This window comes from Schistocerca cancellata, chromosome 9 (assembly GCF_023864275.1).
Source record: "Schistocerca cancellata isolate TAMUIC-IGC-003103 chromosome 9, iqSchCanc2.1, whole genome shotgun sequence".
In the NCBI taxonomy this organism is placed as follows: Eukaryota; Metazoa; Arthropoda; class Insecta; order Orthoptera; family Acrididae; genus Schistocerca; species Schistocerca cancellata.
Genome location: NC_064634.1, coordinates 274789199 through 274799905, shown reverse-complemented (window position 1 = coordinate 274799905; position 10707 = coordinate 274789199).

The following is a 10707-nucleotide window of genomic DNA, read 5'->3' as shown; positions in this document are numbered from 1 at the left end:
GTTCAAATTTTCAGTTGTCACTTCAGTGTGCTATACATCATAGATGTTTGAGGCTTGAAATGTTGGCTGGAACCATACAGTTTAATTTAATATTATGCTTCTTGTTGGGAAACGATCTGTGTGAAATTCTGATTACAGTATGAGCTCATTGGGCAAAGTATTACTCACCACCTTAAACAGAGAACACTGGTCGCTATGGAGTGCTGTAAGTGGCGTAGACCTGGCACCAGGCAGTCACATGACCATCTGATGCTGACGTAAGTCATGCCAGTGAGTTAGTAGTTAGTTACTTACATGTTCCATAGACTATCGAAATGATGTGGAACTGGTCAGTTTACAGCATATGTGTACGTGATTAGTGTTAACATTAACGAACACATTATCATTTTATTCCTACTCATGCAACTACATTTAAAAACAGGACTTTTTTCACTGGATACCAGTTTTTAAGCATAAATTCGTCAGTTGTGCAGGATGTAGGACAAAGGAATTTAAATTAGATTTAAACCTTGCGTTGCTATCCGTCACACACTTTACATTATTGGGCATGTGATCAAAAATTGTTATTGCTACTTATTGAACTCCTCTCTGAGCCACGGACAGCTCTAAAAATGGGTAATAAACGTCATTTTTCTCTCTAGTGTTGTAGGTATGTGTATTACTGTTCATGTCAAATTGTGATGGATTATTTATGATTAATTTCAGTTGCAAGAATATATATTGAGAGGGTGCAATTAATTGCCCATCTCCTCGAATGGATGCCTACATGACGTCCGTTTGGGTGAATACTAGACACTTTTCTTACAGCTTGCTTTTGTGTCTTCAGTGCTTTCTTTCTAAGTGATGAGTTAACCCAGAAAATTATCCCGTACGACATTACTCAGTGGAAGTATGCAAAACACGTCAGGAGATTAATACTTTGTTTCCCAGATTAGCAGTTATCCGAAGAGTAAAAGTAGCTGAACTTAACTGTTTGAGAAGCTCAGGAATACGCTTCTTCAGGTTCAAGTTTTCATCAATATCTACAACCAAAATTGGGAGAGTTCTTCTCTACTTACTGACTACTGCTCATGTGCTATGACTTTTGTGGTATGACTTTTTTGTACAGAACTGAATGTAGTTCACTTTTTTTCAAAATTTACGGAATCAGTTAATACTTCTTTGGAACATTTCATTTACTGAGTCCTCTGCTGCTCTCTCCCTAACGGGTTTTACTGTAACGCTAGTATCGTTCTCAAATTGTACCAATTTTTCTTGTTGAATGTTAAGCGAAAGGTCGTTCTCACATATAAGGAATAGGAGTGGACCCAAAATGGAATACTGTGGGACTCCCTTTCTGATTTTTACCCCAGTCACTAAAATTTTGTACCTTCCCGCCACTCTCTGAATTATTCATCACAATTTTTTGCATTGAATTTGTCACGTATGATTCAAATCAGCTTTGCGTTAATTGCAAAAAATCGAGTTTTTATAAGAGAGTGAAAGGTCTCTGTTGGATTCCTTTCGTGTTAATTTCTGAAATATGTTGCCATTTACGGCATAAATTACTCTTCTAAATTTACTGTGGCGTTTCTGACTATCTGGGAGGAGACTGAGTAGTGGAACGTGTTACTTTTACACATAAACAAGAACGATCTGTCACACTACTACACTTTAAAACACAGTTTATATGTAATTCATGTCACACAGTCTCATACGGAACCTACATCCCCTTTCTTTTATATACTGTATATGATAAGATACTGTCATCCCCCTTCCCTTCTGTGTGAGAGGATGAATGAGCAAATGTATTTCTAGTTGCATGCTTGAGGGTAGCAGACAAGCCTGTCTGCTAGAGAACAGTAGGACCAACGTCGGAACAGGTAGCTACGCTTTCTAAAAGCAAAGAGGTTTCTATCCTTAGTATGGTCCTGTCTGTCCCTTGTCATGTTGGTATAGGAAGCTGCCCCTCTGGCCACTTCCGTTTGTATTTGGGAGCCACCCTCAGGAAGGGACCAGGTCAGTCTGTCCGTGGCGAGCGTCTGAAGTGGTAAGATCTACGCTAAGCCCGTGTCTGCTAAGTCCGTAGGACAATGTATTTCTTAAGTTCAGCCTAACTGAAAATTTAATCACCTTTATTTCAGGATTAGCTCTAAAATATCTAATGTTATCTTAAATTGCAACGCAGTGTATTTCGAGTGTGCAGTTCAGAATATTTTCCAGTAGTTGCTTTGTCACTACTTTGTGAGTAAAGTGGAACCACGTGTTGATCAGTAATTCTAACTAAGATCATCAATCTTAAATGCGAGTGTGCGTGAGATTGTAACATCTCGTCTTGACAATATTTTTCAACATAGCAACTTTTCTTTATGTTCAGACCACGTGGGATGTACTTTGTGAGACCACTACCACGTGCTTATACAATTGTTTGACCCATCAGGTTAATAGTAAGACGTTAGTAACCAGTTAGAGGATTTTCTTTTGTAAATTGCTTTTCGATCTAATTTATTTTAATTATCAAAATTATTGTGGAGTTACACTCTTTGTGTAAACCAAGTTGACCACGTGAAGCATGTGGTGTAATCATCAAAGTAGCCCTCAGCTATTCTTTTCGGGAAGATTTCACAGAGAGTTAGTATGAATTTAGTATATCAGTGTGTGGTAATTACATGACGGACAGGATTGTGCTACGAACATAATTTCTTTGGGTGAAAATTGAATCGGTTGGTTGTGGTTAATTTCCTCTTGCATATGTTTCAACATTCTTCGTGTGTTATTTTATGAGTGCAGTGTTGTATGCAGTCTCCCAATCTTGGCTCCATATTTGATGTGCTCCGTAAGATTACAATCTCACATTTTCACAATCCTAAATAAGGCACCAGTTTAGTTACTACTCAAGTTTAATATGTTGAAATTTCAATGATCAATGTTAAAATAAATTTCCAAATATAAACTGATTTATTTCTTTTTATTTAAGTTCTCTTTTATATATATATATCACCGGTTGTCGTATGACTATTAAAAGATTATAATTAATGTTAGTCTGGTTGGGAATTTGGTAAGCTAGACTGTATACCTGGTGAAACAGTTGCGCAGTAATGCAAGGTTAACTTCCCCAGACAGCTCACAGCTTTTATTGTCTATTAGTACCGCTTTCATAGAAAATTAAAGCAACAACGTTACAAGAGTATCATTAGCTGCTCAATCGAAATCCTGGGAGAGGTCACAAATAATACGAACTGACTATGAATTATTGTTTAAAGCTTGTACTATTTGATGAAGGTGTGTACGTGACAGTCGGTTGTATGGTATCAATCAGATGAGGAGACGTGATAGTATACTGGAAATATGCGAGACTGGAAGAAAAAAAAATGCTATGCTGTTTGGACGTGAATGAAAGTATTCGATCTGCGGGTGTATCGACGCGGTCTTTCCAACGCGTCAACAAGAAACAGTGTACCACTCATAACCAAGTAACGCGAAGTAAGAACAGTTGTCGTAAAATGATCCTAACTGACATTTCGGGATGGTTCACAGTCAACATCCCCTGAATTTGGTGGCTGTACAGGTTATACTTTATCAAAGGCCATTATTTCTCGGTACAATGAAATAAAATAGCAACACTGCCAAGGCTGGTGCAGAAGGGCCTTGGAAGCCAGTATTAGCAGAGCTCACCAAAACACAGTTACATCAGATGCAGCAGCCACCATCCTGTTTCCACACTGCGGGCAGCGAATCAGCGCCAGCAAAGCCGACGATACAGCAGAAAGGCAGGACGACAGCGGCAATAGAAGGCCACTTGCTATACATCATAGGCACCGCCCTTATGCTGTACGTGGTGGCAAACTGTGTCTCAGGACAACAAGTAGGCACTGAACCTGTAAAAGTACTGATTACTTGTACCCAAAGGCATCTCAGTCTGGCAGCGCGACGGGAAGAGCATGCCAGGTGACGGGGCGACATTGTTGCGCAAGCAGCAGCTATGAGATGGGGTTCCACTACCGACGAGCCTAGTGCTGGTTATAAGTCCACTCCTTGGGGCTTGGCGCGTTACAGCTCGTGTGCCACCTTTGGGCAGCTTTCTGCCCTGGAGGGCAGTCATTCATGAAAGGGGCCGGGCAGCCGATCCACCGCCAGCACTTGGGGAAGCAAACAAACACTGCACACTTGTGCTTGCAAGGATGAACACCGTCTGTGGTGGCTGTGTTCGCCTACGAGAATAACGCCTGCCGGCGCGCACTGACCTGAGTTGCAGAGTCGAGCCAAGACGAAGCGCCATCGGCCGCCTGCCGCATCGGCATCGCCTCTCTCGTTGTTGTCAGCACATGGAGACACAGCCACTAAGGAACGACGCTACGAGTGCTGTATCTTGTTATCTAATGAAATGTGTGACTGTTGACCACGTTTTCTTGGGCCACCACGGATCAACATTCTGACAACAACACACCGCCTCAACTCAACTGTAGAGGCCACCCACCCGTCTACATAATCATGAAAGAGTAGCCTGAGCTGGAGAAACTTGGAGACTCTATTCCCTGCTGAATTGAAGGCTATATGATGTGTTACACGGTGTTAATGTGATGTCTTCCTTGGATGACTTATTTTTAATCACTGTTCATGTTTATTTTTATGATAATGTCCCGATTTTCTGATCGACGTAAATATTCGCCAACAGAAGGTAGAGGAGAACTCCCCAACAAATATGAAGCAGGGAAACAAATGAAATATATTTTACATTACTAACAATTGTATGAGTGCTAGGTTGTCCAGTGGACAGACAGAATTGGGTGGTGGTGGTTAGTGTTTAACGTCCCGTCGACAACGAGGTCATTAGAGACGGAGCGCAAGCTTGGGTTAGGGAAGGATTGGGAAGGAAATCGGCCGCGCTCTTTCAAAGGAACCATCCCGGCATTTGCCTGAATCGATTTAGGAAAATCACGGAAAACCTAAATCAGGAAGGCCGGAGGCCGGATTGAACCGTCGTCCTCCCAATTGCGAGTCCAGTGTGCTAACCACTACAGAATTGGGGATAATGTCTGCATCTACATTATGATTTCAGTCTTCATCTTCTGACGTTACCAATAACGTCGCTAGTAATACATCTGGGTCCAATTACGAAAGTATTATTTAGCGTTTTCAACTCTCTTGCTTCATTTTTGTGTTTGTTGTTTGTTGTTGTGTAAATGCACTGTTTTCTTATTTTAAGTATTCTTAAACTTTTGTGTATGTCTTATTGTAATATAAACCTGGACAATGAAAGTGATGTGTTTGTTTAAATGCTGTCTGATAAAAAGACTCGCCACATTCATCTGACCAAGCGAGGTGGCACAGTAGCTAGCGCGCTGGACTCGCATTCGGGGGGACGACGGTTCAATCCCGCGTCCGGCCATCCTGATTTAGGTTTTCCGTGATTTCCCTAAATCGCTCCTGGCAAATGCCGGCATGGTTCCTTTGAAAGGGCACGGCCGACTTCCTTCCCCGTCCTTCCCTAATCCGACGAGACCTATGACCTCGCTGTCTGGTCTACTTCCTCAAACAACCCCAACACAACATTCGTCTGATTCTGTATACCTGTATTGCAATCAACTTGTACCAAGAACAATTAAAAAATGTAAAACTGTATGCTAAATAAGCTATCCTGTGAAATTCTGTAGTGTGCAGTGCAGTGAACAGTGCTAATACCTGACGTCACAGTGCCTGTCTTACTGTTCCAAACACAAAACTAATGGAATAAGAATTCTAAATAAAAATACAAATCGACTTTGAAAAAATATATGTCGACAGTGCTTTTATTAAACTCCTTTCCAATTTGACGTACGCGAACTGACTAAATAAAATTCCAAACGTTAAATGATGGACACTTAAACATGTAACACAGAAGTGTAAGAAGAACATTGTCCGACAAGAATATTAAATACGAATTGAACATTACCTAAACTGACTCTGATGATAATTTTGAATTGCAACGCTTAACAGTAGATGATCTTGCTGTGTCCTGACTGTGATGGTAAGCTGCCCGAAGCAAACTTGCGGCAGTGGAAACTCAGTACTGCTCCAAAATAATGAAAATCAAAATGCAGCGCAACAGAAAACCAGCTGAAGAAAAACCTGACCAAGCGCAATGCAAGGAAAAGCAACTATGCTACGTACATTATGCTTTATGTTTTGGGGATTGTATTCGGCTCAGTGTAATGTGGCGATACACAGTTTCAAAACAAATTTCGTGACGAGGCGGTGGAAGAAACTAAACCTACTGAATGATTGAAAAGAGACCAGCATTCAAAAACAGTGTTGTAGAACAGTAATTCATTAACGGTTACAACGTTCTTCGGTAAAATCATTTTTTACGAACAATACGACTCTGCCACAAAATTAGTTAATGATATGCTAAAGGAGTGGTGAACCTACCACTCTGAGCCCAAGTTACTTGAGCAGATACTTTGGTTAATCTAGTCCCGAACCAATAAAGAAAAATCATGCTCAAAAGTTGCCTTTGTCAAAATCAAGATAATTTACGCGCGAGCAAGCAATGCAGTGACAAAATTAGCTGAATATCTTCACACTTGTCCAGTCAGCCATTACATAACCATATTTCCAAAAAGCAGCATGTTCCACGTTTCCACCCCTGTGCTCTGCTAGTTATTTCTAGGCCGCTCGTCAGCGAGACCAACATCAGACTCTCTCACTTACTTCACTCTGAGTGCTCCACTGGCAACGTCAATGCTACTGTGAACCAAAGATCACATTGCTTGTATTCAGAACTTATGTAGAGTAACATATTCACGACTAAAGACTTCCGCTTGAAAAATATGCGGTATACAGATATGAAGCATTACACATCGAATATTAAGATAGCTCACATCAGTTTCATTGTACACCAAAGCTAAGCTAGAAACATTACACGTTTGATATAGAATATAGAAAGTAACTAGACGGGATGATGGTTGGGTGTCGCTGTAGAAAATATTTAACCAAAAATGGTTCAAATGGCTCTGAGCACTATGGGACTTAACATCTATGGTCATCAGTCCCCTAGAACTTAGAACTACTTAAACCTAACTAAGGACAGCACACAACACCCAGCCATCACGAGGCAGAGAAAATCCCTGACCCCGCCGGGAATCGAACCCGGGAACCCGGGCGTGGGAAACGAGAACGCTACCGCACGACCACGAGATGCGGGCAATATGTAACCGACCACCCTTTGTCATACAAGGGAAAATGAAAAGCAACGTGGTCTGCTGGTGATTCTGAAGGTGATGACATGTTTAGTTTATTTTGTAGTAAGCGTCTGACATAATTTGATCGCTAGACTTCGAGGGTGCTGATGTGTGTTCATAGAAATCACGCCATTGTGATGGAAAGGGGATGGTAGGCGCGCTCTGCACAAAAATATTATTTAGGCAGGCAAAAATAAGTATACTTAATGTATGCTTGTAAGACGTAAGACAAAATGTATTATTTACAATAACGTGTATTACTGGATGAACTACACAGTCATAATTTTTTCAGTAAAGAAAGAAATGTACCATGCTGCCTTATCGGTAGAAGGAAGGAGGGAAGCAAAATTAGGATTTAACATACCGTCTACGATGAGATCACTGGATATGGAACACAAATTTGGATTGGGGAAGGAAGTAGAATGAAATCATCGTGCCCTTTGAAAATGGGTTATACGGCTTTTGCTTCAAACGATTTAGGAAAAACTAAATATAGATAACCGGTCGGAGATTTGAACCACCATACTTCTGAACGAATGTCTAGTGTTTTAGCGAAACTTCGCGCGGTCGTATTGGTAGATTTCCATTTAGTCACACAGCCGAGGGGTGGTATGTCTAATGTCTTGAACAGACTTCTGCCCAGCATTCTATGATTCATACTACAGGCGGTATTACGATTTTCTGGACGTTGAAACCTGTAGTTTACAGATACTTTCAAAATTAGTGCAACCAGAGACGAAGTGGTTAAGCACAATTGATCTACCAGTTCATACATTGTACCAGGTATTGACGTAAAGTTTCACAATGGCTCTGAGCACTATGGAACTTAACTTCTGAGGTCATCAGTCCCCTAGAACTTAGAACTACTTAAACCTAACTAACCTAAGGATATCATACACATCCATGCCCGAGGCACGATTCGAACCTGCGACCGTAGCGGTCGCGCATTCCAGACTGTAGCGCCTAAAACCGCTCGGCCCTAGAGACCGGCCACCTAGTTTTTAACATACTTCCACCTCATTACGTTGATCTAAATTACTACTGTCATTGAGTTGCTGCTTTGCCTGACTGTGAGCGGCGTTAGATCGTAAGAGATGGAAAAGAGCCACCGTGGTACAACAACCGAGTTAGAAAACAGCTGCGGAAGCAAAGGGAAATTCACAGCAAACATAAACATAGCCAAAGCCTTGCAGACAAACAAAAATTACGCGAAGCGAAATGTAGTGTGAGGAGGGCTATGCGATAGGCGTTCAGTGAATTCGAAAGTAAAGTTCTATGTACTGACTTGGCAGAAAATCCTAAGAAATTTTAGTCTTATGTCAAAACGGTAGGTGGATCAAAACAAAATGTACAGACACTCTGTGACCAAAATGGTACTGAAACAGAGACGACAGACCAGAGGCCGAAATACTGAATGTCTTTTTCCAAAGCTGTGTCCCAGAGGAAGACTGCACTGTAGTTCCTTCTCTAGATTGTCGCACAGATGACAAAATGGTAGATGTCGAAACAGACGACAGAGGGAGAGAGAATCAATTAAAATCGTTCAAAAGAGGAAAGGCCGCTGGACCTGATGGCATACCAGTTCGATTTTACACAGAGTACGCGAAGGAACTTGCCCCCATTCTTGCAGCGGTCTACCGTAGGTCTCTAGAAGAGCGTAGCGTTCCAAAGGATTGGAAAAGGGCACAGGTCATCCCCGCTTTCAAGAAGGGACGTCGAACATATGTGCAGAACTACAGACCTATATCTCTAACGTCGATCAGTTGTAGAATTTTGGAACGCATATTATGTTCGAGTGTAATGACTTTTCTGGAGACTAGAAATCTACTCTGTAGGAATCAGCATGGGTTTCGAAAAAGACGATCGTGTGAAACCCAGCTCGCGCTATTCGTCCACGAGACTCAGAGGGCCATAGACACGGGTTCCCAGGTAGATGCCGTGTTTCTTGACTTCCGCAAGGCGTTAGATACAGTTCCCCACAGTCGTTTAATGAAAAAAGTAAGAGCATGTGGTCTATCAGACCAATTGTGTGATTGGATTGAAGAGTTCCTAGGTAATAGAACGCAGCACGTCATTCTCAATGGAGAGAAGTCTTCCGAAGTAAGAGCGATTTCAGGTGTGCCCGCAGGGGAGTGTCGTAGGACCGTTGCTATTCACAATATACATAAACGACCTTGTGGATGACATCGGAAGTTCACTGAGGCTTTTTGCGGATGATGCTGTGGTATATCGAGAGGTTGTAACAATGGAAAATTGTACTGAAATGCAGGAGGATCTGCAGCGAATTGACGCATGGTGCAGGGAATGACAATTGAATCTCAATGTAGACAAGTGTAATGTGCTGCGAATACATAGAAAGAAAGATCCCATATTATTTAGCTACAATATAGCAGGTCAGCAACTGGAAGCAGTTAATTCTATAAATTATCTGGGAGTAGACATTAGGAGTGATTTAAAATGGAATGATCATATAAAGTTGACCGTCGGTAAAGCAGATGCCAGACTGAGATTCATTGGAAGAATTCTAAGGAAATGCAATCCGAAAACAAAGGAAGTAGGATACAGTACGCTTGTTCGCTCACTGCTTGAATACTGCTCAACAGTGTGGGATCCGTACCAGATAGGGTTGATAGAAGAGATAGAGAAGATCCAACGGAGAGCAGCGCGCTTCGTTACAGGATCATTTAGTAATCGTGAAAGCGTTACGGAGATGATAGATAAACTCCAGTGGTAGACTCTGCAGGAAAGACGCTCAGTAGCTCGGTACGGGCTTTTGTTGAAGTTTCGAGAACATACCTTCACCGAGGAGTCAAGCAGTATATTGCTCCATCCTACGTATATCTCGCGAAGAGACCATGAGGATAAAATCAGAGTGATTAGAGCCCACACAAAGGCATACCGACAATCCTTCTTTCCACGAACAATACGAGACTGGAATAGAAAGGAAAACCGATAGAGGTACTCAAGGTACCCTCTGCCACACACCGTCAGGTGGCTTGCGAAGTATGGAAGTAGATGTAGATGTAGATGTAGATATCCCCTCTCCTAGCATCTTTGCTTCACTGCTATTACTTCCCGGTTTTGTCTGTCGTAGAGCAGTACGTCGCAGTTCACGTCGCGAGTTTAGGTCTGCCAGTCAGTTGGAAAGCGGCTGAAGCGCAATCCTGACCTGGCAGTCGGGAGTTGCAATGCGGCACTAGTGCAGTCGGGTTGGAGCAGCAGTGAGGTCTGCGTCGACATGGCTCGCCCGACCATTGCTGCCACGAATTACTTGAGCCGGCTCACGGTCTTGGTGGATCGTCGGTCGGTCGTCCTACCGGACGACGCGTTTTGGCTCGCCGATCGTTCATGAGTCGGCAGTGTGTTTGTGTGTATCGACTCCCGATTTGTCTTCGTGTGTGCTGAGTTACTGCTGGGTATCGTCAGGTCATCGTGCAAGTTTTTGTCAGGTCGTGTGTGTAATTTGTGTTATATGGACTGACAAGTTATTTTAAATGCTGTCGGTGTA